General features: G+C 39.7%; 2 long non-coding RNA genes across 11 annotated transcripts in view; one reads left to right on the top strand and one right to left on the bottom strand.

Moving 5' to 3' along the window:
- The window catches only part of LOC110396851, a 28,581-nt gene extending 6,737 nt beyond the window's left edge, over nt 1–21,844 (top strand). For 4 of the 9 annotated variants that reach the window (XR_002437309.1, XR_002437307.1, XR_002437301.1 and 1 more), the window contains exons 3-13: nt 1,858–2,048; nt 2,415–2,445; nt 3,681–3,755; nt 4,830–4,941; nt 7,801–7,936; nt 8,842–10,892; nt 13,677–13,735; nt 17,071–17,146; nt 19,031–19,170; nt 20,709–20,762; nt 21,712–21,798. This is a non-coding gene — a long non-coding RNA (uncharacterized LOC110396851). Of the gene's footprint in view, nt 1–1,857; nt 2,049–2,414; nt 2,446–3,680; nt 3,756–4,829; nt 4,942–7,800; nt 7,937–8,841; nt 10,893–13,676; nt 13,736–17,070; nt 17,147–19,030; nt 19,171–20,708; nt 20,763–21,711 lie in introns of all 9 variants that reach the window. The other 5 variants (XR_002437303.1, XR_002437304.1, XR_002437306.1 and 2 more) reach the window with 5 other exon arrangements.
- Nucleotides 18,068–24,352, bottom strand: LOC110396852. Of its 2 annotated transcripts, none has more exons than XR_002437310.1 (2): nt 24,156–24,352; nt 18,068–23,144 (listed from the first exon to the last, which is right to left on the bottom strand). It is a non-coding gene; the product is annotated as an uncharacterized LOC110396852 (long non-coding RNA). The 2 variants fall into 2 exon arrangements; XR_002437311.1 differs by having other exon boundaries at nt 20,829–23,144; nt 23,959–24,352.

Raw genomic sequence — 24,548 nt, 5'->3', positions numbered from 1 at the left:
GCAGCTAACTAGCAATAGATTACAAAGAAAAATGGGGGGATTATTCACCAAAAGACTCAGACTTTGAAGGACATATGCCTAACAGGTCTTAAGGTTATAGAAGAACCTCCCAGTTAGTGTAGAAAGTAGAGGTATTTTGCTTGCAGGGTCCAGAAGTATGTATTTTGGAAGAAGCCAATTGTAGAAATTAATACTATTTTGGGTGCTGTTGCAGGATTCCAAAGAATGTTTCAGAGAAAGGAAGAAAGTGAGACAGAAACTCTATTTTTGTGTATTTCTCATGCTCGTTAAAGTAATGATTTTTGAACTTTAAAATGCAAGCATGTCTGTCACTCCCTTCTCAAGTCCTCGAGGAGCACTATGTCAGAGTGAAGGCGCAGCTAAAACCACGTGTTCGGACAAACAGGAATTAAAAATAATTGAACAGAAGTTGCTGTTCAAGTGTGCTAGGCAGATCAATTAAAAAAAAGCTAATAATGAATCATGAGAGCACTTTTCAATACAGTAAGTCCCTGCAGGAGTCTCAGTGCTTGTCAGGGTAGGAAGCCCTGCCAGTTACAATTGCCTTGTATTCAGAAGCTCAAAGAAAAGCCTGATTATCATCAAACTCTTGAAAAAGTCCCATAGATATCCTGCGTAAAACCAGTCATTTTTAGGCAAAAATAGTAACTTGTATTTTGCTTCTTTCATCCATGGATTTTGCCGATATTTGGCTTCCTTTATTTATACAGGAGGAAAACATCTATAATGCTAGTCAGGAATATCGTAATGGCATATATTTGTTTATTAGGTAAATAACCCCTCTACTAATTCCTGTGTAGCAATCAGAAGGACCAACACAATGGAAAAGGCGTTACAAAAGAGATGGAAGGACCAACATGAGAGCAAGGTGCTATAAGGGAAGGGAAGTAGATTGCTCACCCATATCAGAAGATTCTGGATTCACAGGGAAAGACTTCCACCAATAAGTGATCTCCAGAAAGACATCCTCAGCCTTAAATGAGGCCTAAGAGGGGTGGAGCCTGGCTTCCGGTCTCACAGTGAATTCGCAGTGAGATTGCCTTCACCTGTGCTCCCAGGGCTGACTGGGTCTTTCCTCCAGGCGCTCAATCAGTGGTTCAGGCCATGACTCAGCACTTCCCATACATTCCTGTATAATATAAAGCATCATATGTTTGCCCTCAGAGCTGTTTTATCTGTTTATTTAAATACAATGCTAGTTAAGTTCCTCACTTGGATTATTTCCATCAATTCCAGAGCAAACTTCCCTGCGTGTTTTCTGTTTTGATCCGTGTTAATGTTGCTTGAGAATGTCTTTGTATGTCCCACACATTACCACAAAAGAGAGCACCTGGTTCCTTTTCCTGCTTTCTTTTGCTGAAAGGAATGCATTCGGTACAATTGACAAGGAATTGACAAGAAATCAAAGACAACCATGGCAGCAATGTCTCCCATCCTGAAAGAACTGTACATTACACTTTTTTTGCTCTAACACCTCAGTCACACTAGTTGAATTTACCTGTTTCTTCACCTGAAAATTGCAAATTTTTTTTTTGAAGTCACGTGGAATTTTTTTTTATCAAATTTGAATATAATTGGTCATTTTAAAATACTTTATTTAAATGCTGATGAAAACACGTTTCTGTGTTATGAACTCTGATCGTTGTCTGCAGCTTTTTTTCTGTTTAATTGTTGTATGAATGATTGACCGCCTCTTGTAAAAGCAATTAATGTTTTCGTATTGACTTTGTGGGAATTAACATTTCGTCCAGGATGTTTAGTGGAGTTGGATGTAATGCAATCCTGAAGTATGGCTGACATCAGAGATCTAACAGTTTCCCTGCCTCTCCCACTCAGGTTGCAGCCCTTGGACCTTCCCCATTCCAGCTGCAGCGAGAGTGCAAGAGATGCGGAGGCCCTGTTTCTAACATGACCAGCACTTTGCTCCCTCTCATCTCACTGCGAAGAGGGACATGTCTCCCTTACTGGAAAGGGAGACTGTTCTCCTAATCCAGTGCACTGTGCTCAGTCTCCATAGTGTACACATGGTACAGCAGGCATCCTTCTTTCCAATCTGATCTTTTTAGTCTGGTTACTTTAAATTAGATGAACTTTAGCAGAAGACATGCTTTCTTTAAACAGTATGTATTTTTGGTAAGAGAGAAACTACTTTATAAAAAAGCCTGTGATGCCTAGAGTATATTTTTAAATGAGAACCACGAGCAAATATAGATGTCTGCCTTTAAACATTTATGCAGTGGAACAGCCAATGCCAGTATGCTAAACACATTATATTATGAGATTGTAGACACTATGTACACACCTGAGACAAGCAGATTGATTTAAATTGTGTAAAAGAGTTTTATTCAGTAGAAAGCTTCTTGTTAATATCATATTTTTTATCGTTTTTGTAGCGCAGATCAACTCTTCTTAAATGAGCACCAGGTGAATTTAATTTTGAATGTGTTCTTTGGCCTAATATTTTTTATCTAGATCTTTAATTTTTTTTCATTTTTATGAAATACAATTTCGATGCAAATTCATGCTTAGTAATGGCAGACTTTGGCCACCCTTCTGTATTCATTCCTTTGAACTTGTGTGTTTGCTTGGGATTTTTAAAAGGTCTCTCATTCAATGAATGCAATTAAACATGCCATTGGTATAGTAAATTAACATCTGGTTTATAAAATTCCCTATTTCATAACGTCTGCCAAATCTAATACAAAGAGATTACAAGATAAATTATTTTCTACCTCTCCCCCTTTTTGTTTGACTCTGAGAGAGATTGGGGTCATTTGAGGAAATATGGAAACTTTTCTTATAAACAAGTCCATGCTAACAAACTGAACTGAGATAACTGTTCTATAAGTGGTTTGCAGCCTGCTAGAAATGGTGGAAGCTCACAAGTGTGGAAGCAAGCTTATATTCTGTTCAAGTTCTATTCATCCACCTCTGAGAAAGCAGCTGTAGGATTCCTCAGTTTGCGCAGTTCTAGGGACAGATTGTACAACTTGGCATTTTGATCTGAGTAGATGAATAGCAAACTGCAGCGTATGAACCGTGGGATGCAAACTTACAGCGTGTCTGCTGTTTCATAACTGCCTCCGTGCACATCCTTACACTGCTGTACTTTGTGGTAAATGGGGGGAGTCTGCCTCATGGAATGATTCTTCTCTTTGCACATACCTAGGAATTCCAGGTGTTTGCCTTCTACCTGACTGAAAGAGCAGTGTGTCAGCTCTGTGTCAGTCATGGAAGCGTCATTTTAGTAGCAGCTTGGCAGCGTTTCCTTAACAAGAAGCAAATTCTGTTTTGTTTTAATAGTGGGTAACCTCTCTTCCATTGCTGCATCAGAACAGGCTGTATATAACTGCGCTGCCCATGAGAAAGGCTTCTGAAGGAAGCATGAAGGCTTCAGAGGAGAAAAAAAATCCTCTGCATAAATTTTACTCTTTTCCCCTTTATGTCTGAGAACGTGGGTGCTGTTTCCCTCAGTATCTGCTGCCCATTGACATTAATAAGGAACAAGATGTACAAGATTAGTTTGCAGGATCAGCGTTGCTTAAGTTGATATTGTTGTGCTGTTTTATGTGCTGTCAGAAGAAGAAATGTTGTCATATTGATAGATTTCTAATATATTTTTAAAACATATTAACTCTTGTCTCTCTTTTACTTATGAGTTATCTTTGCGGATATATGATCCTGAAAGTGCAGATGCCTCTGAACTGAACCACACTGCAGTTTTTCTATCAGAAGTAAGTTGAAATTATGCCACTTTAAAAATGTGAAAATGTATGTCTTGTGAAAATTTACCAGCTGAAAGTGGAAATGTCTTGCTAAAATACTCTATCTGCATACATCTTTACTTACTTCTTTTTACTGTTAGGAAAAGTGCATTTGCAAGATTTTCTCTTCTGTTAATACTGCAGCAGCAACACAGGTATAAGGAGTGAGGTGAAACCTATTGTCTGTTTTATAGATAAAAGAATTAGCAAGATTCAGTGATTCAGTCACATTCAAGTCTTTATGAAAACAATACTCAGACATTGTAACTGGTAATAATGTGTGACAGTTAAGTCTCTGTTTCAGATTCCCTGTATACCAAACTGTTGGCAAATAGTCTAAGTTAAAAGCATTAAGGAAGTCATGAAAAATGACTTTCCCATGATAAATGGGGTTGTCAACTCACTGGTTTAGTTTAGATCTAAAATGTAACAAGATATTGTACGGGCTGATCTGTATAGGTAGACCTCTGGACTGAATTGGGCATTGACTAATGAGGTTATCCAACGTGGATTAGTTATAGGGATGAATGTGTACAGTAAGTTTTGTTAGGACTGGCTTTCTGATCTAAACAAATGGCAGAAAGTATTTAGTTTTGGTGTGGTACCTGACACCAAGCATGCATGCATGGCACCACGATTTGTTTATTTTGTCATCATTAGATCTTGATTTTTTCTTTTTTTTTTTTCATAATTGACATTACTATCTTACAGCATAAAATAGAAGGAGAGAGTAGCAATATTAATTGCATTAGGAAGGCATCTTTGCTATTAGATAACTAGATGTTAAGAATGTGGTTTTTGTTCTCTGCCTGATGTGACAGGAAAAAAAACCACAAAAAACAATGGATTATATTCTGAGTGTAGTATATTCTAAAATTGATTGACTAAATATGGTTTTAGTAGCATGCCATTGTTTGAAAATGTATTTTATATAAAAGCTGATTCCAACGTAAGAATTTCTAAAGAGAAAGGTTGTCACAAACAGCCTAATCCTAATTGGACAAAAACAGATGATTAATAAAAATCTTTATTTTACTTAAACAGAGTTCTCAGATACTCAGCAAGCTGTTATGGATTTTGGGACAGGAACCTGTTGCTCATACCTATTTCAAACAAAAAATGTACCATTCTGAGAGGCTTCCAAAATTTGGGAATGGTAATTTATGTTTTTCTTTAATTGAATGTTCTTTAAAAATGTTACATTTATGACTCTATAGACAGTTGTTAAGGAGTAAGTATAGAAAGGGCGATGAATAAAATAATTTGGTCATTTTCTTCTAATTTTTTTTACCTACACCGTAGAAAGTGTTCTTGGAGGCATATCAGAATAGGTGTTATTTCAGCTGCAAGTATGTCAACAGACATATCAACAAAAATAAGTATGAGGGACACAGTGCCCAAAGATCTTCAGAATTTCTTTGTAACAGATTTGCTCCACAGAAGAGGGAGGATAATTGAAGAAAAAGAAGCAAATGCATGCAAGCTAGGAGTTATCAATCCTGAACTTGTGGTATCAGTCTTGTGAATTTGAGTACTTATGGGAATAGCTTGTTCTCTGCAAGAAGACTAGGTTTTGTTTTCATGGCCACACAGCACTTTTTTGGGTTGATAACAAGTTAGAAACAACTTCCAGATTTGTAGAAACTTGTAGGTACCTGGCTTGAAAAACCCAGGGAGTCCAGTAACAGCTTTCAGAGCTTGTGCAGCAATAAGATCTCCCTGCGACTCCTCAAAATACAAAATTTGGGTGACTGTGGCCATGTCTGGACCTCTTTTTTGTGCTTTGGGATAACGTTGTGCTTCAGTAATAATTTTGCTCTTTTTGCTTTTCTTTGAAGACAGCTTGTCATGTTAAGCAGGTTTATCTGCCCTTTGTTTCATTCACCATAGTTCTTAAATTTACATAAGCATGCATTTCAGATCCAAAAAACTCACTGCATATAACTGTTTTACTTTGTATGTACAGAAGCCCAAGGAGTAGAAAGCACGACTAGACTCCAAAGTCATCTGAAGTTTTTACTGTAACAAATGAGTAACAAATTTGAGTCTTAATTATCAAGTTGTAGATACCAGCTTGAAGTTCAATGGCCCCCCATTCAGTCATGCCATTCCTGGAACTTTAGAACCTGTGTGAGCTGCTGTGTCAAACACTTCTTTTTCATTTACAAGAAAATATTGGCCTGTTGTTGTTATTCACCCTCCTCTAGGCTTCTAAGTCTGGGATTTGCACATTTTTACTTTATGTGCCATAGAAAGAAGGTAGCTCAGGTAGAATGTCATTCAGGGTCAACTAAACTGCTTCCAGTATCTCTGTTAGCTTGTTGTCCTAACTTTGCTCGCATAGAGTTATTTTTCTTGATAGTAGCTGGTGGGGTGTTGTGTTTTGGATTTAGGATGAAAACAGTCTTGATAGCACCAATGTTTTTGTTGTTATTGAGCAGTGCTTGCGCTGAGTCAAGAACTTTTCAGCTTCTCATAATTTCATACTTCTCATACTGCTCCGCCAGCAAGGAGGCTAGGGGGACACAAGAAGTTGGGAGGGGTCAGAACCAGGACTGCTGACCCAGACTGGCCAAAGAGACATTCCATACCATATGGCACCACGCTGAACACTAAAACTGAGGAGTGTTCACTGGGAGGGGCTGCTGCTGCTCGAGGACTGGCTGGGCATCAGTTGGCTGGTGATGAGCAGTTGCACTGTTCATCGCTTGCTTTTTTTATTCTTTATTTATTCTTTTCTTGTTGCTGTTTTCCCTCTTTCTTATTAAACTGTCTTTACCTCAACCCATGAGTTCTCACGTGAGGGGGAGTTCTTACTGTGGGAGAAAGAGTGAGCAAATGGTTGAGTGGTGCTTAGCTGCCTACCAGGTTAAACCACAGCACTTCTTCAGGAATGAGTCCTGGTATTTGTGCAAAACATCTTAGACATCTTCTTTCACCTGTTTGCTGAAGAGTTCGTCATTATCTGCGAGACTTCCAGCAAAAAACAATACTTAAATATACTCTTGATGAACAGTAGTAGGGCAATAGTTCTAAATATTTGTGATAAAATAATACCCAAAGTATTGATACTCCTTTTAAAGCTTGTTTACACTACAGTCGTGCTTTCAGTGGGAGTTCGCGTGTTCTGTAAAGGAAATAGGATAGCAAGAAAGTGGCTGGAAGGTGAGGGAAATCTGAAAGGGATCCTAGCACTTCCCTGTACTACAGCATCCACCAGCAGGTGACATTTGTAGGAGTTTCTTACAAAGGTTATATGGGATTCCAAAGGATTATTATGTATCTTTCGTTACACAGGCAACTATGTCAATTTAGTTGGAAATAAAGAAATTACGGTGAGATTTTGAGTATGGACATTGACAAAAGGGCAATTAATGAATCTGATAATTAAACATATCAGCTAGATTTTTTCACAAGATAATGAAAATTACTCCGGGTTTACATTCTACAAGGGATTCTCAACCGCAGACATTTCCTGCAATGGTATTTGCCATCTGTCTTTTATTTACTCTTGTTTTATATACTCTCTGAGCACCACTTATAACATGCTCACTACCATTTTGTGACTATACCTTCTAATTTTTAAAGAGTTTACTCTCAGCGTATAACTAATGCTAGGTATGATTCTGCAAGAAGCGAGTGTGATTTTCACAGCAGTGTTTAAGTACTTGTTATGTAGATTTGGTTTGCTCTCTGACATCTTTGTCAGTTGTATCTTACTATGTAATCGCTAGATGGCAACATAGCAACATTCCGTATCAAAAGCTGCTGTAATCAGAGATGGGCTTTTTCTATAGCATTTTTCACAGCAGAGCTAAAATAGTCCTCCCTGCCCCACCTTGTGAAGTGGGAACATAACATTCTGGCCATTTTAGTAAACTGTTTCTTAATTATGAGTTCTGGTATTTTTTATCTTTTTAACTGCTCCTTTTTAAATGACTGAAGTGCAGAATAATCAAGTAAGAGAGAATAAAATTGCTTTGTAAATTCTTTTTTTTTTTTTTTTAACTGGGAGTCTACTGATTCACCTGAATCTTCTCGTACACACTTGGATATTTTGCAGCAGCTTTTTAATTGAAGCCAGTGGCACTCATGTCAACAGGAACAGAATTTGCATCATTTTGGTCTTTTCAAACATTTCATTTACTGTGGTAAGTCTGAAACCTGATATATCTGTTGACAGAAAAACACTAACATTTGAGGTGTAGCAACAACTATCCAGTAATCCAGCATCCTTGTTGAGACCGCAGGGCCAGCAGCCTGCTCTAGTGGTTGGCAGCCCTGCACTCAGCAGGAGGGTTGAAACTCGATGATCTTTGAGGTCCTTTTCAACCCAGGCCATTCTGTGATTCTATGAATTCAAATTCTAGTCAGACTGGACAAGATGATTATCTGTCTGAATATTTCAGACTAAGAGAGAAGAAGAAGCAAAACCAATCTTAACTGATCTGCCAGCTTCTCTTACTTTTGAGGCTTTGGACAGACTCACAGTTTCACTAAATTTTTGCTAAAAATTTGCTAAGTTTCCTCTGAAAGTCAGCAGCATCTTAGGAAACCCAGACAGTTCGCAAGTATGGGAAAGGTCTCTGTCCTCTATCACATTTTCTTCAGAAGCCAAAGTTATAGAGCTTATACTCCTCCCAGATCTGTTTTATACTGAACTGAATTTTTGTTTTTAAGTTTTTATCAGCCCTGCTGTATCCTGCTGTAGTGAAATAAAACTACTTTGGCCTTGATTTTGAAGAAGTAACCATCTTCAGGGATGCTGACCTTTTGCACCGCATCAGATCTGTTATTATCCTACGTACTTCAGGAACCAGACATATTATTGTGCTGGCCACCTGCAGCTAGGGAAGTTAATTTTGGAAATCTGCACAGCTACTAATGATTGAAAAGCAACAAAATATAATTTCTCTATCTTAATTAACTTGCATTACTCTGTGTTTCTTGTGAATGTCAGTTGAGGAAACCTCTTTCCTCAAGTTTCAAACTCACTCCAGATGTGATATATTGCAGCTACTACAGCTATACTTTTATTTTATATTCTGATAAACAGGCAGAACGCTACCTGCTTACCACTAGGAGGATCATACAGATTGTTGATCTCTGTAAGGATCGCATTAATTACTGGATTAATAGAATACATCAATAATTACATGGAAAACACTGACCATCAGCAAGTAAAGCATATAGAAGTAAGTATATAGAATTAAATAATTTCTGTTATGCATGATTTCGTGTGCAATTCTGCATGGTTTTGTCTTATTGCTTATCAACACAATTCTTGCTGGATCATCAGTGGGCCCAGTCATCAACTGCAGTATGGTTTCACATTAGCTCCTGTTAGCCTATTTTCTTCTACATATTGCAGGTATCTCAATGGAGGCTATGGGAAAGGTGGGGGAGAAGGTGTTCTCAGAAACAGCGAAAGCTATGTTATTCAGTGCAACTATAATAATGTTACAGCCATTCATTTTTAATACTCTCTTCTTAGCCAGGTCTTTCAGACACATAAAGTTCCCAGACATCCCTGAGATATGGAATATGCCTGCTTAGAAATTACAGGCAAATTTGTATCTTTTTCTCCCTGCTTTGATTTCACTGTCTACTTTCTGGAAATTAGAAGAGGCTTAAGAAATAATTTGGTACCGCTGTTGGCGCAGTTCTTCTGAGAATATGACATTAATGATGTACCTCAATTTTTGTCGGTCAGTTCAACAGTAGGTTTTCATCTTTCAAAGTAACCTGTTGTTCTTTTCATTTTCAGATTATGGGTAGTTGATATACCTGAAATATCTGATATGTAAAAATACTGTAAAAATAACTGGAGAGCCAGTAGTATTTCAGGAGTGCTTTGTTCTAAATACTTTCTTTGTCATTCCAAGGCCCAAACAATCATTTCCTAGCAAGAAACGTGACATCTTACTCCGTTCCCCTCAAAACACTGAACGCTCTATTAAATGGTCTGCGTGTTTTCCAACAACAGCAGTTTTGTTATCAATTTTTGGAACTTTCTACACAAATGATGCATTCAAAACGTACATAGAAATTAAAGTTCCCTCAGATATTTTGACCCAAGGCCTAAATAACAATGTAACTGTTGTGGCTCTGTCAGATAATGGAATCTCACTTTTAATAAATGGCACTTGTTATAAAAGAGAAGCCAGTCATTTTTTTAAAATGTGGAGCAGAACACAAGCTTCCTGAAAGTGAAATACTTGGAATGCCTTCAAGATATTGGTGTCCATCTGTCTATCCAGTGCAGGTCAGTTATTCATAGTTCTCATTTGACACTTAAGATATGGATGGTCTTCATTAAATGTCTGGAAACATCTGTTTTAGATCTCTTTTTCATTGTTCTAATGCTAGGGTGAGAATTCGAAATGACCAGACAGCAACAAGTTTATTTAAAGACATTCTGAAATAGGGTCCACACACCGTGGCTCTGTGTGAGCTCACGCAGCCATTTGAACTTGTTTTCTAGACTCCTGGCTTAAATTTGTAAATTGATTTCAGTGCAGCTTTGCCAGTTACATTAGTTGAAAGTGTATCCCAAAACGTCTTGATTTCTTAGTGTACATCCTTGATATGAACTTTATGAGAAGTTATTGTTTGCCTAATCACTGTGTTCATTTTTTTTAACAGAGTGGCAAACAGTTAAGTACTTTGGCAGCACGGAGGTCTACTGAGCTCTATCTTGGGTATAATGAAGCATTTAATAAAATAGCAGATTGAGCGAGCTTAGCCAAGACCCTCAATTTTCCAAAGGCTGCTTCTTTAACTGTAACAACTGTTACCTGTGACTCAGTCCCATCTGAAGTTACAATGTTACTTATTTGCAATGCCTGCAGCTCCTCCAGACTATTTTTTCTGTCGTTTTATAATGAAGACAAACAACTTTGAGGCTTAAGAGATTTTTACTTACCTGTTCCTCACAGTTCTGCTATGAGGATGATACGTGTAAATTCAGCATTATCTTCTGGACTGCTGTGGGATGATGTGTTTACTACACCTATAAAACCAGCAGAGATAATGGATATCTTCATGCATCTGGATCGACACGACCAGAAATGACTGATGGGGGCACTATTCACCAGATAATTCTCGGTTAAGTATATTTTATTTTAATAGTTATTAACTTTCTTTTTTAGTGAGCAAGTGGTAAAGAAATGTAAAGTAAGAGATCATTGAAGCTATCTTCATGATGACAGTACAAGAATAATATCTGTTCATTTCACTGGTCTGTTAAGACTGAAACGTATTAATTTGAGATGGAAAGACACACCAAGAAGGCAGTTAGCAAACTGTTACTCAGGTACAATTAACTTGCATTCCTAATCAGTATGATTCTTACCTGCACCCCTCTATTCAGTGTGTTTCTAACGAGAAAACTGAGGCTTTCATCCTTAGTATTTGTTACAGGAAGATAATTTTATTTGGTTTTACCTTTTGCATTTGACTAACAACATGAGAACTAATTTTTCCCGAGAGAAAAATAGGTGTGGCAATAATATATTTTTCAGTATATCAAAGAGTTTCTGACATTTTAAGGCGTTCACTTTCAGATTATAACCACAGCATCATTGAGAAGGAAATGCACAGGCAGTAAGACATACGGCCTGGGAAGAATACAAGGATGCTGTCCAGATGTGCAGAGGTGGGGTCAGGAAAGCCAAGGCACAAATGGAACTGAGCTTGGCAAGGGATGTGAAAAGTAAGAAGGGATTCTATAGGTACACTGGTCAGAAGAGACAGGCAAAGGAGAGTGTACCCCCATTAGTTAATGAGAAGGGAGAAACGGCAACAATAGGCATGGAGAAGGCTGAGATAACTCAACGAGTTCTTTGCCTCAGTCTTCACCAGCAGTCAGGCTCCCCACATCTGTTGCATCCCTGAACTGCTAGACAGGAATTGGAGGAGTAAAATCCTTCTAACTGAAGGCACCATAGAAAGTCATACTGATGGTTCCATGAGAGAAGGTCAAGTGTTAGTACTGAAGCAGCTTTCATAGTGATCACTTCTAAAGAGAGAGCCTGCATTCACAAGCATACTTACGCTGACTTTGGTGGTGCAAGGCTGCTTCTCCCACATTTCTTCACTCCTCTCTCACAGCTGCTGTGGTACAGTATCTTTTGCTTTCTTAAATCTCCAAGAGTCACCACCGGCATTGCACGCTGGCTCACTTTTGGCCATTGGTGGGTCCTTTTAGGCACCAGTTGGAGCTGTCTTTTATCAAACATGGGGCAGCTTCTGAGCTCTTCTCACAGAGGCCACCCCTGCAGCCTCCTGCTACCAAAACCCTGCCACATATGCTTGTTACATCCGTATATCTCAAAAGTGTCTCTCTTGTGCTTGAGTAACCTGCTAGTTTGGGTGTGTATATCATAATCACAGTGTGTTGTGAAGTAACTGCTGTTTCTCAGGAATTTAAGTCCTTCTCTCACCCTCTACAAGCTCACTGTCTCTCAGCTAGTTACCTCAGAAACAAGGCCGTAACTGAGTCTCAACCGCTAGTATGAAAACACCAACCTATGCATTCTTGTTCTGGCTAAACTCAGGAAAGGTCATTAACTGAAGAGCTGTGAAATGCCGAAAGTAGTTTGCTGTAGAGGAAGAAGATCTGATGAGAGAAGATTGGAGGCAGAATCAGCTGCCTTTGCTTGTTCTCCACACACACCTCATGCTCCCCCTAAATGCAGCTCTATGGTCATCACTGATGAGACAGAGTGGATAGAGTATTTCCAGCTCTATGTCAATGCCATGATGCAACCTTCCTTGAAACAGATTCAGATTCATTTCCCATCATGTCACAGACATCACTGCTTTCCTCTCATATATGTGAGAATAGCTGGCCATAAAGTACAGGCTGGGTTTGGAAATGCTGAAGGAAATTTCTCGCAGTATTCTTAGGTGCTATTTCCTTCCCTGTGCTGTGCCTATGTGCTGTGCCTATGAAGACAAAAGAGTTGAGGATTTAGGCAGCTTTGTAATTCTAATGTCCATTGACCCTGGCTCCTTGCTCTTCCTTTCTTTCCTTTGTTTTCCTCTCCTTGTCTTACAGCTCTCCTACCTGTTCTCAGAGAATTCTCATGCATACTTGCCGTATTTCTTTCCCATGAGAGGTTGAGAGTGAAGAGGTAACCATGGTGGCTGAGTGCTGAAATGTGTGAACTAGTGACTGATTAGAAGAAAATACATATTTTTTTTCTTTTAGAGCTGACTGAAGTGGAATAGGATTGGCATTCAAGCAGAGGTGACTAGATAGCTACTGTGCATATGGTCAGGTCCTCTCGAAGACAGCAAGTTGTTTTACTACAGCAGTGTCTGCAGTAGAAGCTAGTCATCTCTGTTCTGTCACATGTGCTTCTGATAAGAAATAATGACAAATCATAAGCATCTGTGTGCAGAGTCAAGGAAAAGACAGGAGAAGGGAATGAGGATGTTGAGTTGTGCTGTCCTTGAAAACACATTGCAGGCATGACAGTGCCTCAGATGTTTCAGGAAGGGACTGCATTGCTTTGCCTGACAATAGACTCTTGGGTGCCTTTTACAGAGGAATGTGAAGAATGTATAATTCTGAGAGATTCAAGGCTTAGTCTTATGTGCTAGGGAATTTTTCTTAATTATGTGATGGCTCCCGGTTTGTAGCACATAATCTGTCTGTAGTTTAGATAGCTATTTTAGGGTAGGTGAACCCTGGATACACTGTCTGGGCAAGTCAGAACCACATGAATAGAGAAAAGATTCGGTCTGTCATATGTCATTGGCACTGTGGAGGAGCCATAAAAAATAAATTTCAGATTCTCTAGATATCATGAAGATATCCTTTGTCTCACTAAAATCATCAGTGTGGTCAAAAGATTTTTATTAATTATTTTTATTCTTTTACAGGAATTTACATTTTCTCATCAAACTGACTGTACTTCAGAATCCAATTATAAGCAGGCATTGTGAGTATCAGGAAATTTATACAGTAGATGTAAATTTGATAGTGTAGTCTTGGTAAGTAGGAATTAAAAGCACCATCCGGAATTCACTAGCTAATCTGACCATTATTATATAAATAATAATGTTAATATTGCTAATGGGCAGATACTGGTGCTTGCTTTGGTACTTCAAGGAGTGGTATATGCAGCCTACTTGGAAAAACTGTGTCCATTTTACCTAATACATAGATTCATTCATTTTTTATGCTGACACTAATAGGGTTTTCAGCATTTATATATTCCTGGCCAAAGATTCAGCTGTTAAACAAACGTATATCCCTGGGTTATATTCACATAAGAGGGATCTTGGGTTGGAAACCAGTCCTAACTTTCTTATGCTCACTTTCGTTTTGAATTTGCTTGGTTGAATTTGAAGGTTTATTCAAATCTTCTCTCCATCTCTAAAAGCGTTGACACTCAAGTTACTCAAGTGATAGTTCCGACTACTAACCACCTTTTTTTAGAAATGGAAACGTCCCCTTGACAAGCAAGATGCTGATGTCTTTTTAATGTGAATGAATTAATGACAAATTGGTAGCCTGGAGGCTGAAGAAGTTTCTCTCATTTGGTAGGCCTTTTTATTAATAGAGACTTTCGAGACTCTAAACCTTACATAATGCATACAAATCAAGAGCTATTCTTCCTACAAAGATATACAGGACATCAGTGAGTGTACCATGTGACTCCCTCTTCTCTGAGGGAGATTACTTCAGCTGCCGTTCGAGAAAGCACCTCAATGTGTAACCTTAGTACAGTGCTCTGGCAAGGGATCTAAAAGGATTTTTTGTATGTATATGATAGGAAATATGAATAAGAACTAAAAAGATCAAATTGCGTTGGTGTATAATGTTGATAAAGCTAAGACTTAGATAGTTGTGTCCTGTTCTGATACTCACTGTTTGAAAGGAGTGTAAAAATACTGAGAAGGATTTACAATCAAAAAAATGATTTGGCGAGTGAAGCAGAATTTTTACAATGTGAGGCCTAAGAAATCAGTTTTTCTTGTCTTTTGATAAAAGAAAGAGGCCGTTGCAGTCAGCATTTTCATAATGCTTACAACTTTGCACAAGAAAATGAATATAATTTAGCATAATGCTTCAGTGTTCAACCAGATATGCTGTAGGAATTAGAAAAGTATGGTGTTCCCCAACACTTAGTGTTATAAATTAGACCGCATCAAATCAAATCATAGAAAAATATTTATTGATTCGAGTAAGCAAAAACACAAGCAAAACGCAGCGCTGGGCGGCTGGGGAGTCACAACTTCCGCAACAGCACGCAATCTGAGCGAGGTTTGAGTCCCGTCTTTTATACACTCCTTAGTTCCTGTATACGTGACCTTCCAGTGTATGTGGGCCGTTGCTAGGGGGTCGGCGTCTGGGATAAGGTTCGTAGTTATCTTCACCGCTTCCAGCGGTTCCGTTGTTGTAACATTGTTTATGTTTCCTGATGTCCTGACAAGGGGGCTTCTTACAAAGCAGTCCTCGATTTGCCTAACAATTATCACCATATCAGGATGTTTGCCCGCAGCCTGTACACCCAACGGCCAGGTCGTTAGCACTTCCCTTTACAATGAACAAACGACTTTACGTCTTATCACACTTAGTGGCCAAATTACTGTAAGGGAAAGGTGTGTTTCTTTTCACTCTCCTTTGAAACACCAGAGTTTGAGCACAGATTAAGATTATATCTGATATGATAAACCAGTGCACTTCTTTGCTCCAGTTTTACCCCCTGATTTCTGGGACCTAGGATTCCTAAAGGCCAGTCTTGCTGGTAAAGACTGAGGTGAAGAAGGCATTCAGTTCCTCTGCCTTTTTCACTGACCTGTGTAACCAGCTCCACCAGTTCATTCAGTGGGCACAAATTTTTGCTGCCACCAACTAACACCAAGAAGAATCTCACTGCCATTGAATGAAGCAACCTTAAATCTATCAGTAAGTCTATCATTGGCAGGCCCGTATGTCTAGCATCCCCATCGGAGAGAAAGACTGTAAGGGACTTGATGCCTCTGTGTCCTTCCAGTTTTTCTTTCAGTATCAACTTTTTTTTTTTTTTCCTCCATCCAAATCAGTCAAAATAGATTTCTTCTTGGCAAGTTACAGATTCTGTGCCATTGATTTCAGGCTGAGATTCGAGGACAGATGTCTTAACATTAATATATTGAAGTGTAGAGCTATAAAGACCACTGTGTGCATCTGATGATATCGCTATGCTCTGCATCAAAGCACAAAGTAGCCTGATTATTCCTTTGTCAAAAACAGTTAAACTTTCAAAGTTTTGAATCAAGCTGCCAATTCAACTCTTAATATTCTCCTTCAAGGAGTGCTAAAAATAGTAGTGAACAAGCCTTTCCACTTCAGAATATGAGATCATAGATGGGAAATACAATGGGGTGTCTTCAGTACACTTTTCAAGGTCTGATGATTTTCTGAAATTGATTTCTTTATGGAAAACTACTCGTTGGGAGCGACGTGGTAAGTACTGCATATTAGGGCTGCCTCAGTCAGCAGTCTGTGACGGATTTCAGATTCAGTGCCACACTAGGTTGTCTTGTGCCTTTAATTTTACCTCAGTAGAAGCCACAGTTTACAAAATGTGAAGTAGGATAGGATGCGTGTAATTCTGCTTATTTCCATCTGCCTAATTCCAGATTATACTGACCCTGGTAATGGGTTCAATGATAAGCATAAATCTCTCACAACATTGATCAGTCTTCCACCCAAACTTGGCTTTTCTGTTCCTCTGCAAACTCAAATAAAAATAAATATTCAGCTGTCCACATTTTCTAAGCTGTCTTCACCATCTTGCTTTCACTGTGCTTGCGTTTGTCCATAGATTAAAACCCACTTCATAGCAATCATTAAATAATTCTCTCAAAGTAAAACTTATTCTAGCATTCCAAGAGAACTGGTCCTGAAATTAGCATTGAAAAATATATTCCGCCCTTGGGTAGCTACTCTGTTATACACAAAATAACCAGGAAGTCTAATAATGTCAAACTTGACTCTGGAATCAATAAGCATTTGAAATTACTAACTACTAGAGCTGAGTCTCAGTTTCAAACATCCACCAGTAATCCCACGGCAATGCCTAGATTACTACAGTGGGAGTAAAAGGGACATGGACATTGAAGGTGGTGTGATAATAAAGTAACAGTAAGTAATAATAATTAGTGCTTCTTGCCTCCAAATGAAATTCCCTTGCTATTACTGTAGTTAGTTGCATTGGTGTTAATGACTGATTTCAAAATAAATTATAATACGAATTCTTGTTTGGGTGGGGGGATTCTTTTGTAGAGAATTGACCAGCGGTGTCATGTCAGTTGAACTGGAGCCTAGCATTGCTGAAAATGCATGTAAATTACAGCATCAGGTAGGCACTGTAGCTTGAAAAAAATACAGTAACAATGCTTCCCGGCAAATCCTGACCGACTGTCAGGAGGATTTCACTCTATATCAGTCCCTTTTACTAACATCATGTAAAATAACAAAGACTGTTCGAGTGGAAATGTGGAGGGAGGAAAGTTCACAGAATAGTACTGATGCAAAAGTGTCAGAGATGAGTAAGATGTGAAAAGCTGTGGACTAGAAGGGAGCATTAGAGTCTTCAGAGCTATTACAGGGTTTTCTTGGAAGTAAACAACTCTATTTATCATTTCCACTGTCAAGTGAAAGAATATGTAAATGTGCTATTTCACTCCAAGATAACGTGAGACATGCCAACCCAGGTGCTAAGCACCTTCTCTACGACCTTCTCTATTGCATTTAGTAGGTTTCTCCAGCATTCAGGTGGTATGTATAGCACAGCACACACATGTGCCTATTCAAGTCAGTTGTTACATACTCACTCCTTGACGTACAACAGCCTTTGGGTTAAGTCCACAAGTATCCAAACACGAGCTTTTCTTCATGCAGCCTCATTAGCTGCCTCCTTAGCGGCAGAGGAAGGAACAGCTGGGACAGAACCTTAATATTAATGAGGACCTTAACCAAATCAATTCATTGTCTACAAAATACGCTACCCCCATCCAGTTTCATATCACTCTGTTCTTTTAATGGAATCTTAATTCAATTTCTACATATTTTAAAAAGAAAACGCTTTGACTATGGGACTACAAGCCTCTTCTAACTTTGTTTTCCAAGATCACCTCTTCAACAGTCATTACCTTGCCCTGTTAGCTTAGTTGAGAGCCAGTTCCTCACAGCTGACCTTTATTCTGGTTTTTATACATATACTGTGATTTTAGAACACACGTAAAACTCTTACTCTAGATGGTTCTTGACATTTATTTAGCCCAGGAAATTCTTGCAATCACTTTTTTTTTTTTTTTTTGGAAAATTCATTCTTCTCCAGAAGTAACCCTTCATATCTTATTTGTTAGTGTAGTATAGATAGTTACTTATCTGTATTAACAGGACCATTTTCTAACAGTTTCTGTATGCACACTGATGGTATGAATGTAGATATGTACAGCGTCTACACAGAAAATACAACCTTAGAATAAACTTGGAGTAAGTCATAATTTTATTTTTGCTGTTTGATTGATCAGATTCCCGTGCCAGGAACCCATAAGTGTTAGGAGTTTGAAAGAACATAATGTATAAACCCTGACATATTGTTTTGTTTTTCATTTTTTTTAACCATCAAGCAGCCAAGCTGGATAGGAAAAGATAGAATACAGTATATAATACCCACTGAGATACTGCTTTGTCTTGTTTGCCTGCGATTTTCTCATCTGCAATTCAGTCATAATTATGAAGCATCTTCATCACCATTTCAGAATGAGGAAATATTTTCTGAAGCATCAGAGATAAATTCTGAGGCAATTCAAAGTTCACTCGGTTTTTACATTCCGTCTTTTCTGTCTAGTAGTAGACAAGGTTTGTAGAGTAGAGACTGGATAAAATAAACTGAATTCAGACTGACCACGATAAGATCAGCAAGTTCTCTATGAAGATGATGACCTTAGGAGAAATACAGTTATTTTAAGAACTGATATTTGTGTTTGGTAAGTTACTGGCAGTTTCTTAATAGTGCTGTGAATGGACTGAATTAGATAATTTATGTTCACTGGACATTTAATTTGTGCTTATTTCCACATTTGCACAACAGAATTTATTTATCATTTTTAGCCACTACCTGCAAATTAAAAAAACAAAAACCAAAGAATGTCTAAATCAGTCTTTGTGTCTAATTGCTTTTCAGAGCTAGTTGAGAAATAACTCTTCTTTTTTTTGTTTCTGTTCATAATTACAGATCCTGTTTTCAGCTTCTTGAGAACAGTTCAAAGGAAGGACTGAATAAGCAGTATCAGATTTTAAACAGCACCTCTCAAAACCACATCGCTTGGCCTTTTAGTCATGATGCCATTTATGTGTTCAGAGTGAGGATATTAGGTTATTGTCTCTTTTAATGTGAAAAAAAAAGAGCGTAATGGTGTGGGATAAAAGGGGATAAGATGCTTACCAGAGATATTTTAGAAATATTTTTGCTCAGGATTTCCTTTGGCTTAGGTGTTACCAATGTTTCCAGTTCTACCTAGCTCCAACTTAGAAATTATTCAGATGTCATTCTCAGAATCCACGACTTTTCCATTTTCCTTTTACAACATAAACACCTGCTACATAATCTAAAAACAATGAGGAAGTTACAAAAAATGAACGATACTATTTGTAAATAAACATAGCTGATCTGAAAATCTTTGGAAATACCATAGAATCATAGGATCATTTGAGTTGGAAGGAACCCTTAGTGGCCATCTAGTCCAACCTCCCTGCAATGAACAAGGACACCTACATCTGGATCAGGTTGCTCAGAGTCTGGCCCAGCCTGACCCTGAGTGTCTCCAGGGATGGGGCATCCACCTCTCTGGGCAACCTGTGCCAGCACCTCACCGCCCTTACTGTAAAAAACTTTGTCTTTCTATCCCATCTAAATCTCCATTCTTTTAGTTTGAAACTATTTCTCCTTGTTCTGTCACAATGGACCCCGTTAAAGAGTCTGTCCCCTTCCTCCTTATAGCTAGCCCCCCTTTAGAGACTTCTTATGTTTTACAAGAGCTTATGAGAGTATAGCTTCTACTGGAGAATTTGTCTTCTTTTCACGTTAAATTAACATTCTCAAGTTAAAAAAAAAAAAAAGAAATTGAATTATACAATATTCAGTGTAGTACCCTACATCCCATATATTTGGGGTAAAGACCCACACATTCCAATAGAAGTCAATAAACAAATGCTGCTCACATACTCTTGTTGGGTACTTCTACTGGCCACCTTGACACTTGAAACCAATGAGTTTCTGTGCGAGGATCTTTTCGGTTTTTTTCCAACCTGACAAAAGGCACAGGAGAGAGTTCTGCCTTTTCTTCTCCCCTTCTTTCAAGCCTGCGTGCTCGAAGCACCAGCAGAAAAGTCAGACTGCAAACAGTGAGGACTGGCCAATGCACTGCAGCTTCTGCCACATTCCTTGTTTATACTAAACCTGCAGCAAGGGGAACACCGTTGTTAAGCTTTTTCTAACTCTAAGCTGTAAGAGCTCTCCTGTATCCTGATCGTTGCTTTGAGATGTATTACATCATGTTTAAAGCCCTGCTGATACTGCTGGGACAGCTCCTGTGGAATTAGCTTTTTACAAAGCACGTCACATGTAAAAACCCGTATCTACGTGGCTGAATGCTCAGAAATGTCAACAGTACTGCAGAAAAACTGTAACTGCAAAGGTACTAAAATCTGACAATAAACTTCATTGTGAGCATCACTCAACAACCCCAGAAGGGTTTAAATAATTTTAATAGTAATCCTAATCTGATCATCGATAACTTAATTTTTTCATTAAAGATATAAGAATGAATGATGTGTACTGGACAGTTTCACAGGATTCTGTGACTGTGCTTCAGTGATGAAAACAGCCTGACAGCTTTTCTTATCTATTGCAGCTTTTGTGATTTAAAAACAGTCTTTGCAGTCCGTATATATGGTGTAACAGAAAGGTAACAGCTAGTAGATATTTATAATAGATTGTTATTTAATATATTAAATTCTCCCTCTGCTCTTCCTTTTTTTGTTTGTTTGGTTTGGCTTTTTTTTTTTTTTTGTGAAATATACTTGATAGTACAAAAACAAGAAGACAAGATACTGTGTTCTTTCTCTGTGCAGATGACTCAGAGATAAAGACAGAAGTTATCCGCACAGTTTTAATGATTTCGCTTCTCCAGAATCTCTGCTAGAAAGCAAGCAGGGTGTTTTTCAGCCTGCCAGGCCTCGTGTGGTGTAACGCAGCGTTTGTGCTAGACCCACAGAGCTAGATGCTTCCCTTGGGACTGCTTACATTCATTTTGAGCCGTCCTGCAGAAATCCTATTTCCACAGCCCCCTGCTGAAATTAAAGTGTTTCCATGGATGGAAATGAAAATCAGATTTGAACATTATCCCATCTGCACTTCTCCAACACACCAGGCACTTGAGAGAATGGCTTTGGCCATGCTTACAAACTTATTTAACGATGTAAAAAGTGTTTAGAGGGAATACTTATATCCCAGCCTGCAGGCTGGAAGTAAGCAATGGATAATACCCGCTTCTCACTGCAACTCTTGCAGCGTTTCTGTACAAAAGACAGCTGGAGCTGGTGAGGTTTTAAAATCAAACGAACTTCTAACTACTCCAGTGCTTTTACTTAAAAGAAAGCTTTGTTTGTGATCCTTAATCAAAGGAACATTGCCACTGACTGGAAGAAGCAACTCATTGAGGTACATGCCTGTTGGATTCTGAATCATTATGACCATACAGATGACAAGAAATACCTCATGATTAACCAGATGAATATTGTCATAAATTACCGTACCAAGTGACTGTACTGCTATGATGAAATCTGAGATAATCTTCACTTAAACATTGACAGGAATCTAAAAATAATTATATTTTCTTTTTATTTGCATTTCAGGTCAGGTGTTTCTACAGCTAAGTTTTATTCATTCATCACACTCGGCCTCTTGTTTGTCTGCACCACTTTCTGCTACAGACACGGCGTCACTGGAAAGTTTCAAACGCTGGGTGGATTCCCACCGAACTCAGACAAGACCTAAAGGCCAGTATCTCACTGTTACACTAACAGTGTAAAACAAATCCTTAAAATAGGGCGGTGTTTGGGACAAATGATACATTATTAAGAGATGGTTTTGCAAGTGCTTTTTGTATCGCTATAGTATTATTTCATGTATCTAGTTTCCAATACAGACAGCATGCTGATCAAGGCAACTGAGCTCCTATGGAGCAGAGGCCAGGTGTGGCTAATAGTTTTTAAAAGACATTTTCCAAGCCAAGCTAAGTTAAGCTGCAGCTGTGAGCCTCATGCTTGAGTTGGCTTCACCTTGTGGCTTTCACTGACTCAGCTAAGGTATCAGCGTAATTTTTCAGTGTGAAATCTGATAGAACAACGCACGCAAAATTTCTGCTCTGTCGAAGGGCTGCAGCCAATGGAGTTCAGAAAACGCTGAGCACAGTCCACAGAGGGAGTATTACCTGTTTCTGAAGACGGTTTTTGATGCTGCATGTTTTACTTCTGTTTAACAAATGTTAGTTCTATCTTAAATGCATTTGGATCATATGTCCTCTCAAGCTTATTCACTCCTTCAGTATATAAATGTTTGTTATAATATAGTTGTAAATGTGATAGTTGGTTACAATAGTTATAACATTTGTTATATCAGTAAGCAGTCATGCTTGCATCTATTTTTTAACACCATCTGAAGGTGTTTCTGAACTTCCAGCCTGAAGTTTCTTATTATCAAATTAAGATACCTTGCAAAGCTTATGCTGTTAATGGCAATTGTTCCATTTGCACTAAAACAAGTTTAACAAAACTCCACGGGTAAATAAATGTTGAAATTCTCACAATTGCTTTCAACGTTCACCGTTTATGAAAACTTTCATAAAGGTTATAAAATCTATAGAAATCCAGCTTGAATATGTGCACATTTTAAAATACGTGTTACTGATTCATTTTCTATGACTCATACCCTGTGTATTTCAGTACAGTTTGCACCAAGACAGAGATCAGAAAAAAATAAGTAAGCAGCTCAGAAATTTCACCTCCAGTGGAAGTCTGTTCCTACTGAAGTCAGCCTTCCCTTAGGGCAGGATGGTCCCATGGGCTGAAGCACAGGTGAGAGCCCTCCAGTTCCTTCTGGAGCACTTGCACATCTGTGTTCCACCTTCCCTGCACATACGCCCCACTCATGCAGGCTTGTAGCAACGCCTCCGTTGGGCACTCTGCATTTCTGTGTCCATCTAGGCTGCCGTAGTGTTCTCTCAGCTCTCTGCTATGGCTGAAAATTGGTGCTTCTCTACTCTTCACTGTTTCTACACCTGGGAAAACTAAGCAGAAAACAGCATTTCCCATGGAGACAAAAAGAACAGTCTTTAAACTGATCTCTCCCATACAAGCTTAGTAAAATGTTATGGCATAAAATAAACGCAGTATAGATTCACAGTCAGATATGCAACAATTCAGGGTTTTGTTCTTAGAATTAGCTAGCTTGCAAAAGACCTACAAGATCATCCAGTCCAAAAGGACTTCTTGAAGAAGATTTTCTGTGTTCCTGTTCAGAGCCCACGTACCTTCCAGTTTTACAAGGCAGAAGTCCCTGAGTTCACACATTACACTTTGAGGTAATAGTGCCCACTACTGATCACTACCGGCTAACATCAGCCTTGAAGGCAGACACACAAGGTCAGGCTGGACGGGGCCCTGAGCACCCTGATGTAGCTGTAGGTGTCCCTGTTCATTGCAGGTGGGGTGGACTAGATGACTGTTAAGGGTCCCTTCCAACTCAGATGATTTTAGGAACATAAGATGCCTAGAGCAGAGAAGCAATGCCTTAGAGGAGACTTACTCTGAGCACCCTGCGCTAAATGCCGAGCCTGGCCCCTCTGAAGTACCTTCAGCTGCCTAAGAAGCCCACTGCTGAGCGAGGAAAGATCCTGGCCTGACTCCTCCCCAGCTCCTTCTCATCACCTTCCAAACTGCAGCTACCGAGCATCCAAGGTCATCGGCAAGGAACAAAGAAGAGCCCGAAAGCTCAAGAACTGTGATTGTCACGGTTTTCAGATAAGGTTTTGACTACTGCTATTTTAAGATACAACCCCATTTTCCTCAGAACGCCCTGACACGGACGATGCTTCTTCCTACCAAGCTTCTGGTTTGTGGCTAGCAGCCTGGTCCCAGCCGCCAGCCAGAAGAGCAGAGAGAGCACGGCCCAGAGGAATTAGGGGCCGCACGGTGACAGCTCCACAGGCACCGCGAGCTGTCACCGCCAGAAGTGCTCGCAGCGCCCAGACGGACCCGAGGGCCACCGGTCTCGGAGGAGCCTGGCGTCACGGTCTGACCTGCTCCTCGGGGGAGGCGTGGGTTCCAGGACCGCCGGCGGCACACCTCGTCCCGGGGGGACCGCTCCCAGCGCACAGGCACCGCCTCCGCAGAGCCGCGGGGTGACGTGGGGCGGGCAGCGCTGGGCAGGCCGGGAGCCGCGCCGCACGCCGGGAGCTGTAGTCGCCGCCGTCCCGCTCCTGGAGGAAGGTGGGGGCGGGCTCGAGCGGCTCCATTTTGCGCCCATCCGAGGGGCTCCCGGACGGCCTCGGTGCCGCCAGTGCCAGGCAGGCCGGGAGCCGCCGCTCGCGCTCCCCCCCGTCTCTTTCCGCTGCAGTCAGCGGGGCGGGGCCCGCTCCCCGCCGCCCGGCCCCGGGCTGATCGCGCCTCCCGCGGGCCAGGCCCCGTCCCTC

This window comes from Numida meleagris, chromosome 3, assembly GCF_002078875.1.
Source record: "Numida meleagris isolate 19003 breed g44 Domestic line chromosome 3, NumMel1.0, whole genome shotgun sequence".
Taxonomy (NCBI): Eukaryota; Metazoa; Chordata; class Aves; order Galliformes; family Numididae; genus Numida; species Numida meleagris.
Note: the sequence above shows the minus strand (reverse complement) of the source record. Positions and strands in the feature narration are given on the sequence as shown.